Source organism: Meleagris gallopavo, chromosome 8 (genome assembly GCF_000146605.3).
Source record: "Meleagris gallopavo isolate NT-WF06-2002-E0010 breed Aviagen turkey brand Nicholas breeding stock chromosome 8, Turkey_5.1, whole genome shotgun sequence".
Lineage (NCBI taxonomy): Eukaryota > Metazoa > Chordata > Aves > Galliformes > Phasianidae > Meleagris > Meleagris gallopavo.
In genome coordinates this window covers 8414352-8428340 of record NC_015018.2, presented here as the reverse complement: position 1 = coordinate 8428340, position 13989 = coordinate 8414352, and positions in this window count along the sequence as shown.

Below are 13989 nucleotides of genomic sequence, written 5' to 3'. Positions count from 1 at the left end.
AAAGAGGGCTCCTGTGAGTCCTCTTCCACCGTGGTCATGTTATTTCTCATGCATAATGTGAAAGATAAGTCAGGGGGCTTTAGATATCATCTTCTTAAGAGAATGAAGCTGAATTCAGTACGGCTGTCTGTTGTAATTTAATGTGTAACAACTGCAGCACAGATATTATTTCAGTAGTCCTGTTCCTCATCTTTTTATGCATATGTAAATATTGTCTTAGATTATCTGATTTATGTAACTCAAGCATGCACTACAGTATCTGTAGTGTTGTCATTCAGATCTAGGACTAATTCTAGAGATAAGCTGAATCATTTCGTAATTATGAGGAATCACGCGGAGGTATCTCAGTGCTTACAGAGGAGTGTCTTGCTGTACCACACTCCAGAATTCTCAGCACAGCCAAATCTTCTTTTAGTATATTATAGTTTAATTAGCTCCAGATCTTATATTCTGTTTCTCTGGGGTTGTACAAAAGTAAAAAGAAAAAAAAAAGCACCACCACCACCAACAAAAAAAAACATGACATAAAATAGGAAATGTAAAGAAGTAATTGTGATCTTTGACACATGGATTTGGTACCATCTGTTAGCATGACTTCTAAAGTCAGTATCAAATGTGTTTGTTGAGTTGGATTTTCATGCTGTTTTTCATAACATCTCGCTTCGTTGTGAAGCTGTCAGATATAGCTCCCTTGAGAAAGCCTCCTTGCCAGTCTGATACAAGTGGCAGAAGAGTGGCAGAATCCTCTCCTGCTTAGAACTGCCATGCTTCCAGAAACCAGTGACACTGTTTATTTACTCTAGCTAAAGTTCTATCCCATGAAGTCTTTCAACAGCAAACTCTAATTGGGCAGTGAACCAAAATATCACCCCAGGGGAGTAATTGCCATGAAAATCCTTGTCAGTGTTTCCTCAGGTGTGTTGGGGACCTATGGACTTCCTAAGCCACTGAGTGGAATATTTGTATTCTATTTATTACAATATTACTTTGCAATTAGCTTGATCTGTTTTCTCCTCTATCAAAAGTGTTGATGTTTCTGAAATTTCATCCTCTTTTTTGCTGCTTTTGTCTTTCAATAGCAAAGTGTTGGAAGGGACTTCAAGAGCTTATCTATCCAGAGCTGGCCAGCCTGTGCCTTGGAGGTGTGTGTAGCTATTGAGCATTTCAGGGGTGCCTCTCACATTTGGACAGCATCATGTACAACGGTGTCTGTCCTGACCAGGGCATCTGAGTACTCTGGTTCCTGTCTGTGTCCCAACCATCATCTTGTGTGAAAAAAAAAAAAAGTTCTAGTCAATCTCTCCTGCCTATCAGTTCTTCGTGGACTTCTCTTCAGCTTACTGAAGCATGTGATACATAACTCACTGATCTCAGCCGCACAAACACTGCATGGTTTGTTAGATTGACTGCTACAGCACAATCTAGCTCTTCATTCCAGTGTCATTTCTGGATCTGTTCTTAAAGACCTCCACTCTGAACCTTCTGCAGATAACCACTCCTGATGCTTCACTATCAACTTTTTGAAAGAATTCCTTGTGAGCGTGCTTTCACATGTCAGGTATTAGTTATCATGCTTTTCTTGATTTTCCTACTGGTATTTGGAGGCGCAGTATACCACTGTATACCACTCTGGTGCCGTCATTGTTATCCAGCAGTCACATCTCAGTCAGCTCATCCATAGAAGCTGCAGAGATTGATGATATCAGGCTGTATATATTTCTTACTGCTTAGCATTTTCTAGTCTCATTTGCCTTCTTGGTCATATTTTGATCATACAAGTTCAGGAGAAGGAGAATGGTGCAATTAAGTGAGGTCAAGATTAATCTCTTGAAACCTGTACTAAGAGTAACCACTACCCTCCTAGAACAGGAGCAGAAAATAGCAGCTTTGGTCACTTTGTATGATGATGATTTCAATAAGAATGGGAAATAGTACACTTCCCTCATGTCTCTTGCAGCCTCTAGAGTCAATGAGTGATCATTTTGGTTCCTTCTCAGATTGAGGAGTGAATGACTAATGTCATTGTGACTGCTGCCATCTAATTTCTGCGAAAGAATTCTCTGGTAATTCTCATGATTGGCATCATTTCCCATCATGTGCAAGTTGTTGGACAGAAAAGACCTTCTTTTGTACTGTCATGGTATGAAGAAGATATAGAAGTCCTGGGTTCCTAGAGCAATTCAATGTATGTGAAGCATGTATGAATCAGTATTCTGGTCTTCTTGCGCAGCAACTCATGATGAGTGATCTATTTCTACAGTTGCTAATTATATTATGTTAAAAAAATACTTGGTGTTGAAGTGACTTTTATGCAAAGTTTCTGTGAAGTTGTGATTTAAGGACTTATAAGGAAGTTATTACTGAAATATTTTGCTTTGAGTCAATATGACCCATTTCAAAACAGTTTGTTGAGATAGATTGCAGCTTGTTGCTTAACATTAAGCCTAAACGATCTACCTGAACTGCTGTGGTGTTTTTGGGACAGGTGACTTTGTATTCTGATTATCTCTTACAGCCACCCCCAGCTCTCTATTACCTAACCAACAGCATATTGCAGTCTGTATTCTTACCTACACTACTGGTGGATCATGGGAAAAAGCTTGGTCAGAAAGCCTCATTCTGGATGGATAAGACGCATCGTTTGTCAAATTGGGTCGAAATAAAATGTTCTGCTTTGGTTCAACCCATTGAAATGAAATGTTTCAATTCAAGATTACCAAAACATTTCATTTTTCGTCAAATCGTGGAAATGAAATATTTTGGCACTTGCTAATGTCAGAGTTTGAAGGTGAGGGTGTGAATTTCTCAGTGTTGACAGGAGAGAATCCCCCCTTCCACATAACAGCAGATGTTCTTACACAGGCCTGCTGGGGAGAGGTGGCATTCAAGTGATGAAGAAATAGGAGTCTGCACCATTCATCAGCCTAGTGAGAAGGCAGCTCTGTGCTCACTTTGAAAGAAGCCAGTGCAAAAGTTACCTAGATAAGTAAAAATTACAAAACACTTAGAGTAACAACATTTGAAAGTCAACAGGGAAAAGATTACAGTAGTATCTTTGGAAGGTTAAGAGGACAATGCAAATACAAATGTGAGAAATGTGTACGGAGCCTAAGCTTCTAGCATAGAACCAAATCAAATACTTAATTGGCCTGTTAGAAATTTGCAGGGGTAAGTCATAGGACTGGGGTACCAGCACAGCTCATTCTAGAAGGATGGGCTTGGAGAAATGAAGTGTTTGTAATATAATTGAAGATTATCCATACTTCTTCTGAAGTTGATGAATGAATGTGACAGACCTAAGTTAGAAAAAGAGCAGTCTCTTTGATGGGTGGGTATAATTTAAGCCACTTCTCTGGGAAGAATGAAAAGAAGTTCTTGAGCAGTTGGAAGTATGCACTTTGTAGCCAAGCCTTGGTGGCAGTGGGCACTTCAGCTAGGTAATGGTTGGGAATGCAGCCTGGCAAATACCTCAGCGTCCCACAGTCTTGAAATACCTAGAGGGCATTATGTATCACGGTGTAGAAGTTACTAGGAAGTTATTTTAGTTTTAGTAAGGATGGCTTACCTGCGGGTCTAAAGAGGGGAATGTTAGTAAAACTGAAAATCTACTTAAGAACGCAATTTGTATTCCTTGACAGATGGTGGAATATACTGTCAGATTGTCTATACAGAATTAGATTGTAAAGTAATAACACATCTAATTGCTAGGAATAACTAATATTAAAATAATGAGATTTCCCAGTTTATTGGTCAGCTAGCTAAGGAAAAAAGAATGAGCGGTAGATAACAGTAGATATTCAACCCCACGGCTGGGGGTTGGAACTAGATGATCTTTAAAGTCCCTTTCAAATCTAGCCACTTTATGACTCTATGATATCATATAGACATTCTTGTTATCTCAACTTCTATCTGTTGATCTTTGTTATATTCTCTGACTAGATTACAAATTTAAATCTAGATAGTAAGACTGGGTAGTTTCACCCAGTCAAAGTTGCCTGGTTGGACAAATATCCTAATGAGGCGATGAGGTAAATAGACAAGGTTTGAGAACTGGGAAAAATTGCACAAGTAATAAAATCATGGCGCGGGTCGCTTAAGGATAAAGTGGAATCTTCTTGACTGAACTTTTATAAGAACAAGTATGTCGGGTATTTTTCAGATATGGTCTAAGTTACTTATTCTGCCTCAGAGCAAGGGAAGAGACTGAATAATTGCCTCACATCTCCTCTAGGGATGGATTTTTAAGTTAGTACTTTGGGAGGACTTGTAAGACCCCTGCTTCTCAGGTGGAATAAGGGCAAAGGTAAGCACTGAACTGTGGAAATGTGCATTAGAGCAGGTGTACATACAAAACATGTTTTGCATTGTCCCCAAGGAAGAGAAGTATTTTTTTCTGGTCTGCAGAACTTCAGACAAGGATTCCGGATGCTCCAGGTAAAAATAGTGCAAATCATCCAGTGTAAGCATTTCTAGAGACTGCAACACATTATCTGTGAGTCTCTTCTTGCGACTTAATTTTATTAAAGATTTATGTTCCAATGGTGAGGAATGAAGAAAGAGCATGTAATGAAAGTGAGCAGTTCAGGTCACTCCTAGGCAATGCATGGTTTTAATTGAGTAACAGATCATGAACTATATTTGTAAAGGTTATACAGCAGTTTCAAAAACAAAAGCATTTAAGAAAACCATGCCCTTTTGCAGACCACTGACAAACAGAAAAAGAGCCAGAGTTCATCAATAGATGAGTCAGTACTTCTATATCCTTCCCTGAGATACCCACATAAAATTCTTGCTGGCTTCAGCAGGAATTGTGGTCAGCCAAAAAAAGCATGTTCTCTTGGCTCTGCTCTGGCCTAACTTTGATCTCACAAATTCATTGGCAATTTTTGGCAAGTAAAGAGGAAAGGCTGTCCTAACTGAGAAGGTGCTTTAGCTATCCTCTTCCTTCTCCCTTTCCTTCCTTTTTCTTGCTTCTGCTTACCTTGTGGCCAGGGACTTTCTGTCCGTTTTGTGACCACAAGGCTGGCCTCACTGCAAAGCCTTGGTTTCTGAGTGACAGCCATAAAACTTCTTGCCTTTATTTCTCCATCTCTGCTTTCTTACAGAGGACTTTGCCCTTGCTGCAGGGATGGCTCATTTGCTTGCAAGGTACAGTGTGATTTGCAAATTATGAAATTGCAGTAGTTTTATGTACTTTTATATTGAATTATACAAGTGCCAATTTAATTGACTGCGTGGAATTGCAACTAGCAGTTCAGCAGCTGTTTCACAAGCCATACTTGCAGTAGGGGAACCTCAGGCAGATGGGTGAGATGAATGTTGAGAAGTGGGAATCAGCGTAGTCATCCCAAGAGAAATCATCCCCGTTTGTGAGTCAAAGCCTTCAGTCTCTTGCCTGAGACGAAGGGAATCTCCCAAGGCAGCTTATTTTGCACAATCTTATCAATTAAGATCAAATATCATGGTATTAGTTCAATAGATACACGCATATATATACACGCAATAAAACCTCACTGAAATTCACATTTAGCTCTAGCCAAAACACAACCCAAACCATGATCCAAATAGCCTCCTTCTCAGCCCACCTTCGTTGCAGTTCTGTTTCAGTGGCAGATGCAGCACAGAGAAGATTGCCTGAACGCTTAATTCAGAAATTTACTGTTTAAGGCATTACTTGTATGAACACCAGCGTAACACATAGAATACCAATGCCCTTAATTTAGTAGTTTTGTCTGAGTCATTTTCACTGTGTGGGAGGGCTGTGAAGACACTCCACCGAGTGGAGAAACTTGCTGGTGCTGTCTATCCAATGAGATTATTTTTTAAAAAAGTCAACATAACAGAACCACAGATCTGTTTGTGAGTAAAATGCAATTTTGTTGCAGACTTCAGTACAGGAAAGGGGTGGTGATGCTCTCCACCCACTTCAAAAGCTGAAGTCAAGCTTAACTGATATGTATCTGATGCTGAAATAGGTACTGAATTTTTCATGACAGCAACATACAGACACAGGTAAACACTCTGGCTGCGTGATTTGGAGGGGCATAATGTGGTGTAATCCCCAGATTGGTCTGTGCAATTCCATCTTATTTTCAGGTCTAGCAATAGCATCTGAGTTGTTACCAACCAACAGCCAAAAGCTATTCCTGGGTTTATTCACTGCAGAGTGAAATTTTGTCCTACTGAAGAAAAGGTAACTTTTGCCACAGAAATTGTTCACTAGGGCTAGGAATATGTACAATTTTTTTTAAAGTAGATACAGGCACAAGCAATTAAGTTTGGGAGAGAAAGAGGCACTGAGATTTCTGAGCTGGCAGCATTCACCTTTCTATCAATCTGCAGTTTGTTCTCACTCGGTTAGCTTCTCTTCTTGAATGCAGCTGATTTCAAGTTAATATGAATGTAGTATTTCCATTTTCCTGGGCAAAGTTTTCTAGGACCCCACTGAATAAAACTGTCTCTCTCCTCAAGTGAAAACCTAACTTCACTGTGCCTGAATTTAAGAATCCATCACAATCTTTCTTTGAATAAAAGTTCCAACTCAACCTCTGCACTCTGCGTTTGGAGTGGACTCTTCACCAAGCAGAGATTAAGCATGTTTTTATGTGCTGTCTTCTGGCAGCCATGGCAAATATGTAAACATGCTGGGCCTTGATACTATGGCCCTGGTTCTTGCAGTGCCACTGAGTTCAGTGCTCTGCTCACACTAACTGGAGAATCAGTCATAATGTGTTCCATGCCAGTGAGATGAACTCTGTTCCTACAGAAACTCCAGTAAAATCAGAAGTTTGTTGATAGAAAAAACAAACAAAACAACTAGTTAGCTGTTATCACAAATGGAGCAAAATGCCAAATATAATCCTGCTCTTCTATTTGTTTCTGTGCAGACATTTAGCTGCCAGGAAGACCAATCTTATAAATGTGAAATTATATCCATGGTAACATGCAAGCCATGTTTAACTTTACAGCATGGTAAAAGGTACATTAGAAGAAAAATATCTGTTTTACTGTTGAGAATAGCAATTATGACTTTTAAGGCAGTTATTTTGACTCTTGGGAATTGACTTGTGAGGGCAAGAGCCAGAGGCACAACCCCTTCCTCAAAACACTTGACATTGCTAGACATGCTACAAGGTATTATTGCTTAAATACAGCCTATATTTTCATTATCCAGATTCTTTTTACTAAAAAGATATGACAGGTTGTGATAGTGGACTGTCGTGAAGTCCCAGCTGTGCTATTCTACTGTTTAGATGCAGCAGTGCTGGGGCTGCGCAGTTATCATGTAGATACCCTTTTTGGTTAAGTGTTGGACTCAAGGACCCTGCTTTGTGATACAGCACGTCTTCTGGGATTATAAGCACTCAGGCGCTTTTGTGCTGGAAATCAGATGTTGCTTGCAGAGGCAGGCAAGCAGCTGGAGTAGGGAGTAGACTGAACTAGGAACACATTGGGAAAAGTAACTGTTAGATCCCAACTTGGAGCAAAAACTGAAGCTGAAAACTACAGATGGCTTTCTTGTATGTATGATAATGTCAAACCCAAAAAAGGGAGTTTTCACACTCTCTTGTCTGTTTAGTGCACAGTGAAAATTATATGCTAGAAAATGGAGCCCTGTGTCTATACAATATCGTGTCAGGCTCAATGGAAATTGGGCTTGACAGCTTTTCTGTAGGCCAGGCCTCTGGAGCCTTGAGCTCTATTTGCCATGGAGAAGAGAGAGGGAAAGAGAGCAGTACCAATGGGATCTGTCCTGCAATGGGATCTGTTCTCCATGCTTTTTATCTATTAGTCCCTACATGGTGATGCCACCCACAGTGAATTGTTGTGCTAGGAATGACTTGTAAAAAACAGGAATTTCCTCTCTAGAGGCAGCAGAAAAGCCCATGCTGGAAGTGAGAGAGGTGCTGGAGGCCACAGTTACAGCAGCTAAATTCCACAAAGCATGCTGAAGGAAGAACAGGATATTCTGGTGGCTACTGTCTTGTGCATGTCATGAAGTGAAGGGGTTGGTGGGTGCAGTAGTCTGGGTGCCTGACTCTGAAAAGGGAGCAACATCTTTATGGAATATGCATGTTTTTGCTATCTTCCCTCATCTGTTCTTCAGGGTTCTGTTGTTTTTTTTTTCTTTTTTTTTTCTTTGTTTTTTTTTTTAGCTTCACAGAAGTAAAGATGATACGTGGTGCACTTCATGTAGAAGTTTATGAACATATGTACTAGCCTGTACCTCTCATAATTGGAAAGTGGAGATAGTTTATCAGCACAACCTGCCCCCTTGCTTTATTAAATCCATTTTTAACTAACAGTCAACACTGGTGTATCAGGAGGAACTCAGACTTACCTTTCTCCATCTGGACAAGGAGGTTTTGGTTGTGCTGTACTTTCTCTGCTTCTGTAAAGTGGACACAGACCATGTCTTCCAGCATAGTGCCTCCGTTACTGAAGTGACTGTTTTTCCTCTGGAGAATATGGAGAGAGTCTGAGGTACCTTGCTGTAACTTCTCTTCTACTACCTCTGAAATGCTTATTTTCAGATGCATAAATTGGTGCCTGAGGTATCTAATTTTGAGAAGATAATAGTCTTTCTTTATGAGAAATTTCTTGAAAGAGTCTTAGGTATTATTTTGGATAAAAATTTGGATTTTACCTGGGATGGTGGTCATGCTTGAGGGAGATGCATGAGTTCTGTAGAGGGATCATTGCAAGGCGTATTTGCTGTATCAACCCTGTGGGTACTTTGGCCTTTACTCTAGATCTTAGGCCTAGTCATGCAATACTTCTTTTGCAGGATGATAGTATCTTTAGGTCTTTTTAATGGGTTCTTCCTGCTTTCATGCTGGAGAGGTGTGTAGGAAAAGGTGGCCAGATGTGTCACTGGTGTAGCAACCTTTCACTCATGGAGGCTCACTGGCTGTTTGTGCTGGCAACACCCTCCAGCACTTGAGGCATCTATTTTGGCAAAAGTGTTCTTGCTTCTGATTACTACTTGCAGGACCTGCAGAAAAGAAACAAAACCTGAAGAAGCCTAGCTTGGGTGGGGGTACAGTGTTAACCATGGGCTTTCTGCCTTCATATTCTAGTGTACATAGCCATGCCTGCAGATATCATCTGTGTCCATGTAGCAAGGATGTTTTTCTTTCCTGTGTTTTCTTTCTGGGATGGGAAGTCTCATTAAAGAGGTCCTTGAGCACTTGCTAGGAGAACTGTGGCACCCATGTGGACACACTGTGACTGAAAGACCCCATTAACTCAAATACTTCGCCATAACCTTGGCAGACCTCAGAGAAAACCTAGAGCACTTGGATCATGACCCAGACCAAATGCCTCTGTCAAGAGTCTTGAGATGAACTTAATAGGATTTTCCTTGTTCCACTGTTAAGTGCCTACGGTGGGTTGCTCTGCTGTACAGACAAGAGGACCCACTGAAAGGTTATTTTTCCATGAGGTTAACTTAAACTTACTGATGACAACCTTAGTGGGTGGCTATTGAACCAAGAGCGTCAAAAGCCACCATCTAAAATGACCTTTAGGCTGTTTACTCAAAGCAGTAACAGACTCGCCCCCGACTTCCTGATAAGGGCTATCACTTATCAAGAAATAAGAGCAAGTGGCTAGATATGGAAATGGCTGTGGGAGTGAGCCTAATTGAAAACATACAGTATCATACAGAAGTAAAATTAATACTCCAGTAACCTTTACCTTTTCTGTGGAATATATATGTTAAAACTAAGCCAGGAGAATTACCAGGAATTGGGAAAAAGGACTAAATGTATTCATGTATGTATATATATATTCAAAACAAATAGAAAATCTTTTCTTGGACAGACAAATGTATATAATTTAACTCAAATATCTCTCCCTAGGGCTGTGCCACATACTCTGTGATCCTTTTTCCAAGCTATGCAGTAAAGTTTCAGAAATCAGCGATTTTCAACTCACTTAAATGAAACATTTTTAAAACGAGGCATAATGTAGGCTAAGTAGTTAAGCAGACAATAAAAACCCAATAACTGAGTAGTTAGAAATATAGAAAACTAAATACTATGCAGAAGTCAATGAGACTGGTTTCCATTCTAATTTAGAAAGCTAACTTAGGTTCTTACTTATGATTATATAGAAACCTTTTCTTAAGACAAATATATATTTTAATAGATGCTTTAAATACATGTGAAAAAGTGCCTGGAATTTCAGTGGCTTTACCTCAATAATCTATATTGTAGCATTTCACCATCTCAAAATATGCTTGTTTTTATGTTTTAATGTTCACCTGTTGCTTTTTTTTTCCAAGTAGGTTTTTTCTTTTTTTTTCTGTTTATTTGAGTCAGAAAAGCAGCTCCTTATAATCACATTTTTGTATTTGCTAAAATATGTCTAGACTGACTAGCATGAGGGTAGTCATCCTGGAAGGTTTTAGTAAGATCCCTCTCCATTTGGTATATACGTCACATAAGTAAGTAGTGAAACTGAAAGTTTCACATGTGATACTACTCCTAATAATAAGCTGTTGCAACTGGTTTTTGTTTGTTTGTTTGTTTTTAAGGAAAAGAAACACTATCATTTGGCAGTATTTCCTATCAAATCTCAGACACTGACCTGCCATGTACAAATATATCTTGGCTGCAAAATGACAGGACAGAACTAAGGATTTTTATGTTTACTCTTCCCACCCGGCACCCTCTGCTCCTGCTCCCTTCCCTGTATCAGATAGTTTCTAAAGGCACTGATGGGACACAAAGTGAAGGGATGCAGAGCTGAGTACAGACAGATAAATAGACACACAGTGTTGACAACTAGATCTCATTTCTTTAGGAACATAGCCTGAGAATACTTAGGTATTTAGAATGGATTGGAAATATTTTATTTCCTGTGAAAAAAGGCAGATTTTTTAGGGGAAAAAGAGCAAGATAAAAGTGACTAGTTCCCACCTCTCATTCATATAATTAAGTCTTATTATAATTAAGACTTAAATAAGTTAAGTCTTCCAGGTGAAAATCCATTCTCTTTCCCATAGTGGGGTCTCTGCCAATGGCAGGTGAGTTGGAACAAGGTGATCTCTGAGTTCCCTTCTAACCCAAACCTTCTTATGATTTTTCCTTAAACGGTATTTTTCCTTAAAAAGTATGTTTTTTTAATGTGAAGGATAGCTTTCTGTCTTCTTGCACTGTTGTGATACATCATGGGAACCTCTGGCAATAATGCGTGTTGGAATTGAAGTCCAGATGCAGGAATTGGTCTGCAAAAGATGTAACATCCAGGCCGTAACTCGAGTAAGTCACTGGAAAGTTGAAATGCTTATTGGATTTTGGAAATTTCTGCTCCCTTTTTTAGGCAAAGCAGGCAGTTGAGATGAAAAGGGTCATTTTGATAGGAACCCAACGTTTCTCTAAAACCAGTTCTCTACTGCACACCATTCCAAAATCTGTTCTATTCATTGCATTCCAAAACAGCCTTGCCAAGTTGTTAGAAGATTTTTAGGTAACAAATTATCCAACCTATCTCTGTCCTATGTTGGCCACACCAGTTGTACGTATCTTTGAAGTTCCTTGAGATAGATAAATGTGAAGACTCCCCAGGTGCTGAAATGGAAGTCTTCTAGAGCCAGAAGAAAGAAATATCCTGAGGGCAAATGTGTTTCTGAAGCACCACACATGTCCTGAGGAGAGGTACCTGTACCTACTACTTCAGAAAGTCAGTGCGTTCCTGCACAGAGGCTGTGCTATTTCAGAGAGGAGCATTTGTCTTGCTCTCCTATTAAAATGGATCCTCTTTTGCATATTTTGTGTTCCAATAGGAAGCACGAGGTCACAATCGAACTCTTCCTGACAAGATCCAAATCCTTATTATCTACCCCGAGTTATTGACAAAAACATAGAAAGAGCCCTCAAAGGATTCACCTCTTCCTGCTGTGTTTCCAAATCACTGGGCTGAATGTTCAACCTTTTTACCATCAAAGCCAGAATATTTCTTGCCCAATTTCAGTAGGATAAGAGGGGAATCCCCTATCCAAAGCCCTGTGGTTAAAGCATCTCCTGTGGAGGTGAGAGACATAGGTTTGACCTGATGAATATATAAACTCTGCTTCCTATCATGAGTATGCTAATTACTAAACTGTGATATGAGAAGCAGACAGTGTTATCACAGTCAAATCAATTACTCAAAATGGGTTTTAAAAGAAAGTGACCACAGCCAAGCTTGAAAGGCCAACCAGCGATTGGTCAGGGTGCTCATAGCTGCAGTGCCTCTAGCATGGGAGGTAGCCAGGCTGTCTGGATCCAGGTTTCATTTGAGTGTGAGTTCAGTCGAGTTTCTGAGGCTGTGGAATATTCTGGGCATTGAGGGGGAATATGGACTCAAATAGGGTTGCTAGAGCGAATGGACATTGTAGAACCTGGTGAGGAGGCAAAGGGGAAGCCTTTTCTAACCAAAGTTCTGAACATAATATCCTCCAAATGCTGAAATATAAATGCAGCATGTCACTATAAGAGTTTTTGAATATTTTGTAATGAGACCGCTGTTGAATTGGATGGATACTGTGTTCACTATTTGATGGTAAAATTTCCCCACCATTTCTGAATGTGACTTTAAGTGAATGGAACTTTACTCATGGTTAAAGGTTTTTTTTCTTTGTTTTGTTTTGGGTTTTTTAATGCAATAAGAATCTTGTTAGACTGGGATTTTTAACAGTGTTATTTCGTCTCTTCAAGTCTCCTTCAGATAAGGTTTTCTTGTATTCTGAAATGATGTGGCAGAAGGCAAAAAATAATCTTGTGACTCATTAGGAAATAAACAGAGGCATAATTGCCATCTGTGTTTCAGTCCATTTAATCTTTTCTCTCTCCAGTCATGGAAAAAAGTTCATGAAAAAGTTGAGGTCTGGTTTTGTGATATTTTTTCAGAGAAGCTGGCTTAAAAAATTACAGAAAAGAAAGGAAAAAAAAAACCAACAACCAACAATACTGGCTCTATACATTATATTAGACAAAATGGATTAAATTTCTGACACCCTACTCATCAAATTCTGACCTTGATCTGACCCCATTGGCTTTTTACTGTTTGATGTTCTCAAACGATTTGGTGCCACTTTTCCTTTGTAGTGCAGTTAATTTTGACTGTTAGGTAGAGATCAATAGTCATAGCTTGAAATTGGCACCTTTGGAGGAAAAATATGTTGTGTGGCAGTAACATAGATTTGAAAGTACTTCAGTTAAGAAAATGGTGTACTCTTTCATTATTGTTTTCAATGACAGTATCCAGAGTGTTATTTCATTCTCCTACCAAGATTCTGCCAGTCTCTTGTAATATCTTATCTATCAAAGAGTTTTCATTCTTCTCCTTTCATGCTTGGCTTCTGAAGTGGAACTTTATTTAAAGGGACCCTGAAATTAGAAAGAATGACCATGGCACTTCTGCTATCAAGTTGGTCAGTAAGAAATAAACTCCCTTACTTCTAGACTTGTGTATGGCCTCCCGTTTGCCCACACTGAAATCTCATTTTATGTGTTTGCCATACTAGAAAAGCTTAGCTGCCAGGAGGGAGACAGTGGGCTGCTGGATAGAGTCTACTCTTCTCACAAGTAGCTGGGTTTTGCATGATGCATAAAAGGATGGATGAGAATGTCATCTCTGCCTTTGTCCATATGAAAGTGCCCTGTGCCTTGCTTTTGATCCATTCTGCACTGGGAGGAGGGCCTCCCTTGGCAGAGAAAGGTTGTTCCTACCCAATGGCTTGCAGTACATGGCTGGGCCTTGGATTTGTGGGAACCTGCTCCTTTTTATGGGACCTCACGCCAGAACACTCAGTACTGTGGAGGCGTGATGAAGTTCTTCTTCAGGTGAACAACCAAACAGGTGCTGAAGAGTTTGGGGAGTTCTAAACACACTGCTAAAATCCTGCCACCAGAGCAAGTGTGCCCTTTCTTCTGTGTAACTTTGAATATCCTCACGTTTCATCAAAATTTGGCAGAAGGATGGAAATACCTTTCTGACCAA